This window comes from Nerophis lumbriciformis, linkage group LG11, assembly GCF_033978685.3.
Source record: "Nerophis lumbriciformis linkage group LG11, RoL_Nlum_v2.1, whole genome shotgun sequence".
In the NCBI taxonomy this organism is placed as follows: domain Eukaryota; kingdom Metazoa; phylum Chordata; class Actinopteri; order Syngnathiformes; family Syngnathidae; genus Nerophis; species Nerophis lumbriciformis.
In genome coordinates, this window is record NC_084558.2 from 55,073,798 (window position 1) to 55,088,492 (window position 14,695).

Here is a 14,695-nt window from a genome sequence, read left to right on the forward strand (position 1 = left end):
CCCGAACCGGACATGGAGAGCCCGTCGGACCGGACCATAGCCTGGAATTCCGGAGGCATAAGTCCAGGTGAGGGCTCCCAGCCGGAACGGGCTGTGAACGGTGTAGGTCCGAGAGAATCTTGTTTCTCATAGTATACCTCAAGTTTGACACGTCTGTGGTAGCGCTGGAGGTCAAATTGAAGTTGATGATGCCAGTCGTTACTGAGATTAGTGGAAGGAATGAAGTTGAGGCCCTTATTGAGGAGGGAGATTTGTAAGGGGGTTGGCGTGAAATTATGGGCCAAATTTATCACGTTCTTATTACCCCCCCGAGCGATCGGGATTATGGGGATGCCAAGTTTAAAAAGTCAAGCCAGTGCTTGAGCATCAACTTGGCCGTGTCCCGAGTCCAGTGGACCAGGTCGGGTTGGGTCTCAAAGTCCCGGCTGTCGAGAGCCGGGATGTGAGCATAATTGTTGCTGATTAAACTATTCAGCCGCCCGAGGTTGTTTTTCTGCTCAACGGGCAAAGCGGCCGAATAGTTAATCAGGGGGATTAGCACTCGGGCCCGTGGGAAGGTAGCCACGGCCATCCTGAGTGCCCCTTGGAGCTGCTTAATAGCGGTCTCCTTAACTTTCTGCTCACGATGGTTGATCCCAAAGGCTAGAACCAACACTTCAACCGGTGCAGCAATTACGGTCTTGCGTAGGATGGCCTCCGCGTGTCTAAAACTGGCGCCCGGGTAACTGTCGATCTGAAGGTCGTCGACGTAAAAAGGTGGTAGGTGGGACAGATTGGAGTCGCCGATCACCAAGAATTTCTTGTTGGCCGACAACTTCCAATCCATCATCCTCCTACTCGAGACCATGTGTCTAGTGGGTCTACGGGGGGAGGCACTAGCCGTATCCTCTACCAACTCGACACATTCTGGAATAGACAGGTGTTGTGGAGTGTCTGGGACGGAAGGCCTCTTGTGTGGCTTCCTTTTTAGTGCCCCAGGGAACAAATGTGCCCAATCGGGGGACTCCTGAGGAAGCATCTCCTGAGGGGGCGTCTCCTGAGGAGGCGTCCGCTGCAAGGGTGAGTCCTCATAGTCCACCATAGGAGCCCCGGAAAGTGTGGGCCCCCGTGGTGAAAATTCACCCTGTGGTGCCGTCTCATCTGCCGTCTCAGGCTGGAGAGGGGACCAGTCGGGGGTCGCGGAAGAGTAACGAGGGGACATCACCGAAGAAAGCCCCCGCTCCTGTTCTTCATCCCGAAAGTCGATCAGGAGAGGCGAGGAGGCCGTGGGTCCCCCTGGTGAGTCATCGTCGTCCTCTGTATGGGTGGGGGTGTCCTGGGTTTGATCCGCCCCGGAGCTTGTGGACCCACGTGGTGAGTCATCGTCGTCCTCGGTCTGAGTGGGGGTCTCCTGTGTGTCTTGTCTTGCAGGTGATCCCAGAGGAAGCCTCCTGCGAGATGCAGGAATAAGCTGGGTGGGCGGAGCCTCGCCGAGGGTGTCCTGGGCAGGCCCGCTGTCCGTGGCCCGGGGCTGTGTCACCCTCTGCTCCTTGGGTGGTTCCGGGCGACGAGGAAGGAAGATCGGGGCAACCCGTGCTGGAGGGATTGCATCCCGATCCACCTCAGGAGACCAATCTGGAGCCACGGCGTCGGTGCTGGTAGCCACCGAGACCCGGGCGACGACCCGAGCCGGAGGGCTGCTAGCCCGTACCACCCCAGGAGCCCCGTCAGGGCCCGTAGGGTCAGTATGGGTGCCCACCGATACCCGGGTGGCGGTCTGGACCGGCAAGGACTGGGCCGGGCGTACCACCTCCGCGTTGACAGGGGGGTCGGCGAAGGCCGCGACGATCAGAGCCTCGGCCTTCCCGAGGGTGTCCCCCATCAGTCTGCGTCCCAGATGTTTCTTGGCCCATGTAGAGGCCAGCTGAAAAGCGGGTCTCCAAACCTCGTCAATAAAACTGGTTATCTTGTCCAATTCCACTTGTAGAGTGTTTTTATAATGGTCTCTTAAAACCTCAACCGTCGTTAATGCCCAAGTCCTGGCATTGCACCTGATAAGCGTCTCAACGTCAGGGTTGGAGACCGCTGGTTTGATCATGGTGGCAAGCGTCTCTTCCATTTTTATTATGGACTGGGGGTGAGTGTCTTTTGTAACATTATTCAAATGATGTGTTATTTTGATAATATTATAAAAACACTGTGCTTTTAAATTCCCCTCCATGGACGTTGTGGAGTTGTCAGGGGGTGCAGTCCTCCGAGAAGCGTCCTGACGCTTCTTGCGTGTCTTCTTGGGACGGGGAGGATTGCGGGGACGTCTTTGAGGCCAATGTTCAGGTAAAAAATAGTCCTGAGAATAATGTCTGGGAGGCCTAGAGTCCATGTCTCTACTGGTATTACGGGAGCGCCCATTCCTCCTGGAAGCATCCCGGCGTTTCCTCCGTGTCCCCCTGGGGGGAGGAGGATAGCGGGGACGTCTTTGAGGTGAATATTGTGGCCTAAAGTACTCCTGAGAGTGCTGTCTTGAAGGCACAAAATTCCTATTTTGGCGTGTGTTTCTCCTATAATTCCACTGAGGGGCGCTGCGGCGCTCTTGATGTAGGTCATCAAAATGGCGGCGTGTCTGCGGGTAGGGGCGACGCGGATAGGAATCCTGCCGTCCCCGTGCTACATCCGCATAAGACCTCTGGGGCCGCTGCTCATCCCACTGAGAAAAATATTCCTCCTGGTCATAATGACAACGTTCATCATCCTGGGCGAGCCACTCTGAAGGCGCAGCCTGACGTCGCCGTGCGCGTCTTCGCCCCGACCTGACCGGAAGCCAGTCGTATTCGAACCCATCCGACATATTGCAAAATTATTTTAATATGTCGCTGGTGTGGATGATGTGAAAAACTGGTTGGCGAAAAAAGGTTTGTTCGCTTTATAAAAATAAATTGTCTTTATCCGTTTCCTTTGTGAAAAAGAGAGAACGGAATGCTCGGAGGCGGGACTTCCGCCGAGGTCAAGATGATCACTTCCGGTTGATGGCTGGCTGCATAAACGGTGAGATACGCTTTTTTGTTCAAAAATATGCTGTATCTCGCGCTAATGAGCCACCGGAATATCTCGTGAGTAAAAATAGCACATGTAGTATCAAAAATAGGCTGTTTATTTACAGAAAATAGCGACTAGTGGAACGAAAGCGTCGCGCCGCGACCAGGCCTTCAACTGGACACGGCAAGTAAACAAATACAAGAAAAATACTACAATGTGTCAGAAAAATATGAAAAAAGTAGAAAATGTATATTTACATGAAACGAGTCAGATGGCAACGTTTCGGTAAGATACCTTCATCAGGCCTGACTCGTTTGTAGAGTATTAGCAGGTTAGCACGGCAGGTAGGCTAAAGTCAACCTTTTATCCTTGCAGTGAAAACAGGTATTGCAGGAGAAAGGTGTTAATAGCAATATAACATTTAAATGAAGGGGTGGGGTCCACGTCAAACACAAGTTGGCCTTCAAAATAGAAGTCTTGACCACAACACAAGTGTAAAAAGAAGACAACAGTGACCCTCTGAAGCCCCAGGATGCTACTGCAAAATCCTGTCTGCTAAAACAATAACATGAAATGATAGACATTGTTATTGTTATATGATATATAATATAATACAATGTAATATGGTATAAATATTATATAATATATTATAATAAATATATATGTATATATATATATATATATATATAATAATAGACAAACACTAGTACATTCAAATGGAAATAATACAGAAAGTACCCTGGATGTGTGACCTAGGGCTTCAGTATTAAACAGAGAGTTGGGAGAGGATAGTCCCAGTAAGCTCCCCTTAGTGTAATGCTCTGAATGTACGTATGTGTACCGTACCCAAGGTTAGGGTTAGGGTTAGGGTTAGGGTTAGGGTTAGGGTTAGGGTTAGGTTTTAGGATTAGGGTTGGGGTAGGTTTTAGGTATATATTCCCTGTTACCTCCCCTTAGTATGATGCTCCGATTGTATATGAGTCCCATCCCCAGGTGAGTATATTTATGCGTTTTCTGTCTGTTTTGGCAGGTCCAGGAGGGCGAGCGAGGGAGAGTGAGAGCCGTAAGAGGATTGGAGGCACTGGCTGGTTAGGTTTGGGGGTAGGTTTTAGGTAAGGAGAAGGGAATGGTTAGGGTTAGGGAAGAGGGGGGGTGGGGGGTATGGGAAAAATAAAGAAGGGAAAAACGGGAATGTGCACTGTCCGTCACAATCCAACGGGCTCACACTCACACCTCATTTAGGCCCCCTGGATGTCTGGTGCCCAATTTGGAGATCCAAAGGAGCTCCGCCCGGTGGCGTTGGGCGAGGCTCCATTTGGGATCCGTCTCTACGACAGTCGCCCGGACGGAAGACCACCCGTGTCGGAGAAAATGCTGAACCAGGTGAGTGTTGGTATTTTTATGCCTAACGATGTTGTACTTGTGTTGGGCGAATCTCCTAGCTAAGGTATTGCCCGTCTCGCCCACGTACATATCGCCACATCGTTGGCACCGAATCACGTACACACAGTTCCGGGTGTGTCGGCCGCCACGGCACAACGGCTGGAAAACCTTGCGGTTGTGGGGGTTCACCAACCATTGTGAGTGGCGGACAAGGGTGTCCCTCCTAGTGGAGGGCGGGTCTCTCAGTGAGCTGACCCTGGCCCTGACCAACAGATCATTCAAGTTGGGGTTCTTACGGTAGGCCGGCACCACGTAGCGCCCCGGCAGCCTCCCGCTACTCTCCGCAAAGGTCCGGAAGTGGTCTTTGACCTTCTTGGCGACCCGCACGGCCGAGGGAGAGTAGGTGGTGATGAGAGGGATCATGTCGGTCCCAGGGGGAGGCCCCTTCGGGTCCAAGAAGACCCTCAACTGCCGTCGGAGGAAGGACCTGGAATAGCCCCTCCCCCTCAGGGCAGAAAAGAGGGTCCTCGAGGCCGTCAGGAAGTCCTCCCTTCTGGTGCAGACACGATGGAACCTCAACAATTGGGATTTCACCAACCCCGCGAAGGTATGCTTGGGGTGGAAGCTGCTTTTGAAGAGGAGCGCGTGGGTGTCGGTCTCCTTGAAGAACACCCTGATGTCCAAGTGTTGCGTGTCGGCAAAGTCGGGACCCTTGAATGTCGTGGTGTCCAAAAAGTCGACCGATGTGTTGCTCGTGGTCGACTTGATGGTGATATTTTTATTGTGAGTGTTCAGCGTGTTTAAGAACACGCTGAACTCCTCACTGGAATGGGTCCAGACACCCCAGATGTCATCCAGGTACCGGAAGTAGTGGAGAGGACGTTTTGGGCAGGCGGCCAAGGCAGAGGTCTCCCACTCTGCCATAAAAATGTTGGCATACGCCGGTGCAAATTTCTTGCCCATAGCAGTGCCCTTAATTTGGAGGTAGAAACGACCGTCAAACTCAAAGTCGTTTCTCCTCAAATTAATGTCGAGGAGCTGCAGGAGCTCCTTTTCGGGCCTGCTAACGTCGCGGTACCTGTAGAAGACATTTTTGACAGCCTGTATCCCCTCATTTATATCAATGTTTGTATACAGGCTGTCAATGTCGATGGTAAACAAAATGGCATCTGGGGGAATGCAGACCTTCTTGATTTTATCAATAAAATCATAGGTATCCCTGAGGTAGCTGTCGTGCAGAACGGACAGCGGCGTCAGATAATGATCGATGAACGCCGCCGTTCTGTACGTCTCGCTGCCGCAGTCAGACACAATGGGTCGCCCCGGAGGGATCTCGTGGGGCTTGCTCCACTTGTCTGGCTCCTTGTGAATTTTAGGGAGCATGTAGAACCTGCGGGGGCGAGGATCCGGCTCCCCCATAAGATACCTATGTTGTTTAAAATTGATAAATTTTTTAAGTAGAAGATTATCCAGAATCTTTTCTACCATGGGAATAGTTTGCGGATAAATAGGTTCCGGCAGTGGTTTATAATACGTCATGTCACTCAACTGCCGAGAACCCTCCCATATGTATTGCGATCTGTCAAAAATGACAACAGCACTCCCCTTGTCGGCTGGTTTGATCACAATATGTTTGTTTGTTTTTAGACTATGAAGGGCCTCGACTTCTCCGCGTGTCAAATTGGGAGCGACCGCAGGTGCGCAGCCCGAACCGGACATGGAGAGCCCGTCGGACCGGACCATAGCCTGGAATTCCGGAGGCATAAGTCCAGGTGAGGGCTCCCAGCCGGAACGGGCTGTGAACGGTGTAGGTCCGAGAGAATCTTGTTTCTCATAGTATACCTCAAGTTTGACACGTCTGTGGTAGCGCTGGAGGTCAAATTGAAGTTGATGATGCCAGTCGTTACTGAGATTAGTGGAAGGAATGAAGTTGAGGCCCTTATTGAGGAGGGAGATTTGTAAGGGGGTTGGCGTGAAATTATGGGCCAAATTTATCACGTTCTTATTACCCCCCCGAGCGATCGGGATTATGGGGATGCCAAGTTTAAAAAGTCAAGCCAGTGCTTGAGCATCAACTTGGCCGTGTCCCGAGTCCAGTGGACCAGGTCGGGTTGGGTCTCAAAGTCCCGGCTGTCGAGAGCCGGGATGTGAGCATAATTGTTGCTGATTAAACTATTCAGCCGCCCGAGGTTGTTTTTCTGCTCAACGGGCAAAGCGGCCGAATAGTTAATCAGGGGGATTAGCACTCGGGCCCGTGGGAAGGTAGCCACGGCCATCCTGAGTGCCCCTTGGAGCTGCTTAATAGCGGTCTCCTTAACTTTCTGCTCACGATGGTTGATCCCAAAGGCTAGAACCAACACTTCAACCGGTGCAGCAATTACGGTCTTGCGTAGGATGGCCTCCGCGTGTCTAAAACTGGCGCCCGGGTAACTGTCGATCTGAAGGTCGTCGACGTAAAAAGGTGGTAGGTGGGACAGATTGGAGTCGCCGATCACCAAGAATTTCTTGTTGGCCGACAACTTCCAATCCATCATCCTCCTACTCGAGACCATGTGTCTAGTGGGTCTACGGGGGGAGGCACTAGCCGTATCCTCTACCAACTCGACACATTCTGGAATAGACAGGTGTTGTGGAGTGTCTGGGACGGAAGGCCTCTTGTGTGGCTTCCTTTTTAGTGCCCCAGGGAACAAATGTGCCCAATCGGGGGACTCCTGAGGAAGCATCTCCTGAGGGGGCGTCTCCTGAGGAGGCGTCCGCTGCAAGGGTGAGTCCTCATAGTCCACCATAGGAGCCCCGGAAAGTGTGGGCCCCCGTGGTGAAAATTCACCCTGTGGTGCCGTCTCATCTGCCGTCTCAGGCTGGAGAGGGGACCAGTCGGGGGTCGCGGAAGAGTAACGAGGGGACATCACCGAAGAAAGCCCCCGCTCCTGTTCTTCATCCCGAAAGTCGATCAGGAGAGGCGAGGAGGCCGTGGGTCCCCCTGGTGAGTCATCGTCGTCCTCTGTATGGGTGGGGGTGTCCTGGGTTTGATCCGCCCCGGAGCTTGTGGACCCACGTGGTGAGTCATCGTCGTCCTCGGTCTGAGTGGGGGTCTCCTGTGTGTCTTGTCTTGCAGGTGATCCCAGAGGAAGCCTCCTGCGAGATGCAGGAATAAGCTGGGTGGGCGGAGCCTCGCCGAGGGTGTCCTGGGCAGGCCCGCTGTCCGTGGCCCGGGGCTGTGTCACCCTCTGCTCCTTGGGTGGTTCCGGGCGACGAGGAAGGAAGATCGGGGCAACCCGTGCTGGAGGGATTGCATCCCGATCCACCTCAGGAGACCAATCTGGAGCCACGGCGTCGGTGCTGGTAGCCACCGAGACCCGGGCGACGACCCGAGCCGGAGGGCTGCTAGCCCGTACCACCCCAGGAGCCCCGTCAGGGCCCGTAGGGTCAGTATGGGTGCCCACCGATACCCGGGTGGCGGTCTGGACCGGCAAGGACTGGGCCGGGCGTACCACCTCCGCGTTGACAGGGGGGTCGGCGAAGGCCGCGACGATCAGAGCCTCGGCCTTCCCGAGGGTGTCCCCCATCAGTCTGCGTCCCAGATGTTTCTTGGCCCATGTAGAGGCCAGCTGAAAAGCGGGTCTCCAAACCTCGTCAATAAAACTGGTTATCTTGTCCAATTCCACTTGTAGAGTGTTTTTATAATGGTCTCTTAAAACCTCAACCGTCGTTAATGCCCAAGTCCTGGCATTGCACCTGATAAGCGTCTCAACGTCAGGGTTGGAGACCGCTGGTTTGATCATGGTGGCAAGCGTCTCTTCCATTTTTATTATGGACTGGGGGTGAGTGTCTTTTGTAACATTATTCAAATGATGTGTTATTTTGATAATATTATAAAAACACTGTGCTTTTAAATTCCCCTCCATGGACGTTGTGGAGTTGTCAGGGGGTGCAGTCCTCCGAGAAGCGTCCTGACGCTTCTTGCGTGTCTTCTTGGGACGGGGAGGATTGCGGGGACGTCTTTGAGGCCAATGTTCAGGTAAAAAATAGTCCTGAGAATAATGTCTGGGAGGCCTAGAGTCCATGTCTCTACTGGTATTACGGGAGCGCCCATTCCTCCTGGAAGCATCCCGGCGTTTCCTCCGTGTCCCCCTGGGGGGAGGAGGATAGCGGGGACGTCTTTGAGGTGAATATTGTGGCCTAAAGTACTCCTGAGAGTGCTGTCTTGAAGGCACAAAATTCCTATTTTGGCGTGTGTTTCTCCTATAATTCCACTGAGGGGCGCTGCGGCGCTCTTGATGTAGGTCATCAAAATGGCGGCGTGTCTGCGGGTAGGGGCGACGCGGATAGGAATCCTGCCGTCCCCGTGCTACATCCGCATAAGACCTCTGGGGCCGCTGCTCATCCCACTGAGAAAAATATTCCTCCTGGTCATAATGACAACGTTCATCATCCTGGGCGAGCCACTCTGAAGGCGCAGCCTGACGTCGCCGTGCGCGTCTTCGCCCCGACCTGACCGGAAGCCAGTCGTATTCGAACCCATCCGACATATTGCAAAATTATTTTAATATGTCGCTGGTGTGGATGATGTGAAAAACTGGTTGGCGAAAAAAGGTTTGTTCGCTTTATAAAAATAAATTGTCTTTATCCGTTTCCTTTGTGAAAAAGAGAGAACGGAATGCTCGGAGGCGGGACTTCCGCCGAGGTCAAGATAATCACTTCCGGTTGATGGCTGGCTGCATAAACGGTGAGATACGCTTTTTTGTTCAAAAATATGCTGTATCTCGCGCTAATGAGCCACCGGAATATCTCGTGAGTAAAAATAGCACATGTAGTATCAAAAATAGGCTGTTTATTTACAGAAAATAGCGACTAGTGGAACGAAAGCGTCGCGCCGCGACCAGGCCTTCAACTGGACACGGCAAGTAAACAAATACAAGAAAAATACTACAATGTGTCAGAAAAATATGAAAAAAGTAGAAAATGTATATTTACATGAAACGAGTCAGATGGCAACGTTTCGGTAAGATACCTTCATCAGGCCTGACTCGTTTGTAGAGTATTAGCAGGTTAGCACGGCAGGTAGGCTAAAGTCAACCTTTTATCCTTGCAGTGAAAACAGGTATTGCAGGAGAAAGGTGTTAATAGCAATATAACATTTAAATGAAGGGGTGGGGTCCACGTCAAACACAAGTTGGCCTTCAAAATAGAAGTCTTGACCACAACACAAGTGTAAAAAGAAGACAACAGTGACCCTCTGAAGCCCCAGGATGCTACTGCAAAATCCTGTCTGCTAAAACAATAACATGAAATGATAGACATTGTTATTGTTATATGATATATAATATAATACAATGTAATATGGTATAAATATTATATAATATATTATAATAAATATATATGTATATATATATATATATATATATAATAATAGACAAACACTAGTACATTCAAATGGAAATAATACAGAAAGTACCCTGGATGTGTGACCTAGGGCTTCAGTATTAAACAGAGAGTTGGGAGAGGATAGTCCCAGTAAGCTCCCCTTAGTGTAATGCTCTGAATGTACGTATGTGTACCGTACCCAAGGTTAGGGTTAGGGTTAGGGTTAGGGTTAGGGTTAGGGTTAGGGTTAGGTTTTAGGATTAGGGTTGGGGTAGGTTTTAGGTATATATTCCCTGTTACCTCCCCTTAGTATGATGCTCCGATTGTATATGAGTCCCATCCCCAGGTGAGTATATTTATGCGTTTTCTGTCTGTTTTGGCAGGTCCAGGAGGGCGAGCGAGGGAGAGTGAGAGCCGTAAGAGGATTGGAGGCACTGGCTGGTTAGGTTTGGGGGTAGGTTTTAGGTAAGGAGAAGGGAATGGTTAGGGTTAGGGAAGAGGGGGGGTGGGGGGTATGGGAAAAATAAAGAAGGGAAAAACGGGAATGTGCACTGTCCGTCACAATCCAACGGGCTCACACTCACACCTCATTTAGGCCCCCTGGATGTCTGGTGCCCAATTTGGAGATCCAAAGGAGCTCCGCCCGGTGGCGTTGGGCGAGGCTCCATTTGGGATCCGTCTCTACGACAGTCGCCCGGACGGAAGACCACCCGTGTCGGAGAAAATGCTGAACCAGGTGAGTGTTGGTATTTTTATGCCTAACGATGTTGTACTTGTGTTGGGCGAATCTCCTAGCTAAGGTATTGCCCGTCTCGCCCACGTACATATCGCCACATCGTTGGCACCGAATCACGTACACACAGTTCCGGGTGTGTCGGCCGCCACGGCACAACGGCTGGAAAACCTTGCGGTTGTGGGGGTTCACCAACCATTGTGAGTGGCGGACAAGGGTGTCCCTCCTAGTGGAGGGCGGGTCTCTCAGTGAGCTGACCCTGGCCCTGACCAACAGATCATTCAAGTTGGGGTTCTTACGGTAGGCCGGCACCACGTAGCGCCCCGGCAGCCTCCCGCTACTCTCCGCAAAGGTCCGGAAGTGGTCTTTGACCTTCTTGGCGACCCGCACGGCCGAGGGAGAGTAGGTGGTGATGAGAGGGATCATGTCGGTCCCAGGGGGAGGCCCCTTCGGGTCCAAGAAGACCCTCAACTGCCGTCGGAGGAAGGACCTGGAATAGCCCCTCCCCCTCAGGGCAGAAAAGAGGGTCCTCGAGGCCGTCAGGAAGTCCTCCCTTCTGGTGCAGACACGATGGAACCTCAACAATTGGGATTTCACCAACCCCGCGAAGGTATGCTTGGGGTGGAAGCTGCTTTTGAAGAGGAGCGCGTGGGTGTCGGTCTCCTTGAAGAACACCCTGATGTCCAAGTGTTGCGTGTCGGCAAAGTCGGGACCCTTGAATGTCGTGGTGTCCAAAAAGTCGACCGATGTGTTGCTCGTGGTCGACTTGATGGTGATATTTTTATTGTGAGTGTTCAGCGTGTTTAAGAACACGCTGAACTCCTCACTGGAATGGGTCCAGACACCCCAGATGTCATCCAGGTACCGGAAGTAGTGGAGAGGACGTTTTGGGCAGGCGGCCAAGGCAGAGGTCTCCCACTCTGCCATAAAAATGTTGGCATACGCCGGTGCAAATTTCTTGCCCATAGCAGTGCCCTTAATTTGGAGGTAGAAACGACCGTCAAACTCAAAGTCGTTTCTCCTCAAATTAATGTCGAGGAGCTGCAGGAGCTCCTTTTCGGGCCTGCTAACGTCGCGGTACCTGTAGAAGACATTTTTGACAGCCTGTATCCCCTCATTTATATCAATGTTTGTATACAGGCTGTCAATGTCGATGGTAAACAAAATGGCATCTGGGGGAATGCAGACCTTCTTGATTTTATCAATAAAATCATAGGTATCCCTGAGGTAGCTGTCGTGCAGAACGGACAGCGGCGTCAGATAATGATCGATGAACGCCGCCGTTCTGTACGTCTCGCTGCCGCAGTCAGACACAATGGGTCGCCCCGGAGGGATCTCGTGGGGCTTGCTCCACTTGTCTGGCTCCTTGTGAATTTTAGGGAGCATGTAGAACCTGCGGGGGCGAGGATCCGGCTCCCCCATAAGATACCTATGTTGTTTAAAATTGATAAATTTTTTAAGTAGAAGATTATCCAGAATCTTTTCTACCATGGGAATAGTTTGCGGATAAATAGGTTCCGGCAGTGGTTTATAATACGTCATGTCACTCAACTGCCGAGAACCCTCCCATATGTATTGCGATCTGTCAAAAATGACAACAGCACTCCCCTTGTCGGCTGGTTTGATCACAATATGTTTGTTTGTTTTTAGACTATGAAGGGCCTCGACTTCTCCGCGTGTCAAATTGGGAGCGACCGCAGGTGCGCAGCCCGAACCGGACATGGAGAGCCCGTCGGACCGGACCATAGCCTGGAATTCCGGAGGCATAAGTCCAGGTGAGGGCTCCCAGCCGGAACGGGCTGTGAACGGTGTAGGTCCGAGAGAATCTTGTTTCTCATAGTATACCTCAAGTTTGACACGTCTGTGGTAGCGCTGGAGGTCAAATTGAAGTTGATGATGCCAGTCGTTACTGAGATTAGTGGAAGGAATGAAGTTGAGGCCCTTATTGAGGAGGGAGATTTGTAAGGGGGTTGGCGTGAAATTATGGGCCAAATTTATCACGTTCTTATTACCCCCCCGAGCGATCGGGATTATGGGGATGCCAAGTTTAAAAAGTCAAGCCAGTGCTTGAGCATCAACTTGGCCGTGTCCCGAGTCCAGTGGACCAGGTCGGGTTGGGTCTCAAAGTCCCGGCTGTCGAGAGCCGGGATGTGAGCATAATTGTTGCTGATTAAACTATTCAGCCGCCCGAGGTTGTTTTTCTGCTCAACGGGCAAAGCGGCCGAATAGTTAATCAGGGGGATTAGCACTCGGGCCCGTGGGAAGGTAGCCACGGCCATCCTGAGTGCCCCTTGGAGCTGCTTAATAGCGGTCTCCTTAACTTTCTGCTCACGATGGTTGATCCCAAAGGCTAGAACCAACACTTCAACCGGTGCAGCAATTACGGTCTTGCGTAGGATGGCCTCCGCGTGTCTAAAACTGGCGCCCGGGTAACTGTCGATCTGAAGGTCGTCGACGTAAAAAGGTGGTAGGTGGGACAGATTGGAGTCGCCGATCACCAAGAATTTCTTGTTGGCCGACAACTTCCAATCCATCATCCTCCTACTCGAGACCATGTGTCTAGTGGGTCTACGGGGGGAGGCACTAGCCGTATCCTCTACCAACTCGACACATTCTGGAATAGACAGGTGTTGTGGAGTGTCTGGGACGGAAGGCCTCTTGTGTGGCTTCCTTTTTAGTGCCCCAGGGAACAAATGTGCCCAATCGGGGGACTCCTGAGGAAGCATCTCCTGAGGGGGCGTCTCCTGAGGAGGCGTCCGCTGCAAGGGTGAGTCCTCATAGTCCACCATAGGAGCCCCGGAAAGTGTGGGCCCCCGTGGTGAAAATTCACCCTGTGGTGCCGTCTCATCTGCCGTCTCAGGCTGGAGAGGGGACCAGTCGGGGGTCGCGGAAGAGTAACGAGGGGACATCACCGAAGAAAGCCCCCGCTCCTGTTCTTCATCCCGAAAGTCGATCAGGAGAGGCGAGGAGGCCGTGGGTCCCCCTGGTGAGTCATCGTCGTCCTCTGTATGGGTGGGGGTGTCCTGGGTTTGATCCGCCCCGGAGCTTGTGGACCCACGTGGTGAGTCATCGTCGTCCTCGGTCTGAGTGGGGGTCTCCTGTGTGTCTTGTCTTGCAGGTGATCCCAGAGGAAGCCTCCTGCGAGATGCAGGAATAAGCTGGGTGGGCGGAGCCTCGCCGAGGGTGTCCTGGGCAGGCCCGCTGTCCGTGGCCCGGGGCTGTGTCACCCTCTGCTCCTTGGGTGGTTCCGGGCGACGAGGAAGGAAGATCGGGGCAACCCGTGCTGGAGGGATTGCATCCCGATCCACCTCAGGAGACCAATCTGGAGCCACGGCGTCGGTGCTGGTAGCCACCGAGACCCGGGCGACGACCCGAGCCGGAGGGCTGCTAGCCCGTACCACCCCAGGAGCCCCGTCAGGGCCCGTAGGGTCAGTATGGGTGCCCACCGATACCCGGGTGGCGGTCTGGACCGGCAAGGACTGGGCCGGGCGTACCACCTCCGCGTTGACAGGGGGGTCGGCGAAGGCCGCGACGATCAGAGCCTCGGCCTTCCCGAGGGTGTCCCCCATCAGTCTGCGTCCCAGATGTTTCTTGGCCCATGTAGAGGCCAGCTGAAAAGCGGGTCTCCAAACCTCGTCAATAAAACTGGTTATCTTGTCCAATTCCACTTGTAGAGTGTTTTTATAATGGTCTCTTAAAACCTCAACCGTCGTTAATGCCCAAGTCCTGGCATTGCACCTGATAAGCGTCTCAACGTCAGGGTTGGAGACCGCTGGTTTGATCATGGTGGCAAGCGTCTCTTCCATTTTTATTATGGACTGGGGGTGAGTGTCTTTTGTAACATTATTCAAATGATGTGTTATTTTGATAATATTATAAAAACACTGTGCTTTTAAATTCCCCTCCATGGACGTTGTGGAGTTGTCAGGGGGTGCAGTCCTCCGAGAAGCGTCCTGACGCTTCTTGCGTGTCTTCTTGGGACGGGGAGGATTGCGGGGACGTCTTTGAGGCCAATGTTCAGGTAAAAAATAGTCCTGAGAATAATGTCTGGGAGGCCTAGAGTCCATGTCTCTACTGGTATTACGGGAGCGCCCATTCCTCCTGGAAGCATCCCGGCGTTTCCTCCGTGTCCCCCTGGGGGGAGGAGGATAGCGGGGACGTCTTTGAGGTGAATATTGTGGCCTAAAGTACTCCTGAGAGTGC

At 52.5% G+C, this 14,695-nt stretch overlaps 4 long non-coding RNA genes across 4 annotated transcripts; all 4 read left to right on the forward strand.

Moving 5' to 3' along the window:
* The first annotated feature begins 890 nt into the window (after nt 1–890).
* On the forward strand, nt 891–1,954 carry LOC140679155 (uncharacterized). The gene is made up of 2 exons (XR_012050728.1): nt 891–1,278; nt 1,411–1,954. It is a non-coding gene; the product is annotated as an uncharacterized lncRNA (long non-coding RNA).
* Nucleotides 1,955–3,003: 1,049 nt separating this feature from the next.
* Nucleotides 3,004–6,092, forward strand: LOC140679157 (uncharacterized). The gene is made up of 4 exons (XR_012050730.1): nt 3,004–3,021; nt 4,043–4,124; nt 4,255–4,395; nt 6,043–6,092. It is a non-coding gene; the product is annotated as an uncharacterized lncRNA (long non-coding RNA).
* Nucleotides 6,093–6,990: 898 nt separating this feature from the next.
* Nucleotides 6,991–8,054, forward strand: LOC140679154 (uncharacterized). Its single transcript, XR_012050727.1, has 2 exons — nt 6,991–7,378; nt 7,511–8,054. It is a non-coding gene; the product is annotated as an uncharacterized lncRNA (long non-coding RNA).
* Nucleotides 8,055–13,102: 5,048 nt separating this feature from the next.
* On the forward strand, nt 13,103–14,154 carry LOC140679156 (uncharacterized). Its single transcript, XR_012050729.1, has 2 exons — nt 13,103–13,478; nt 13,611–14,154. It is a non-coding gene; the product is annotated as an uncharacterized lncRNA (long non-coding RNA).
* The last annotated feature ends 541 nt before the right edge of the window (nt 14,155–14,695 follow it).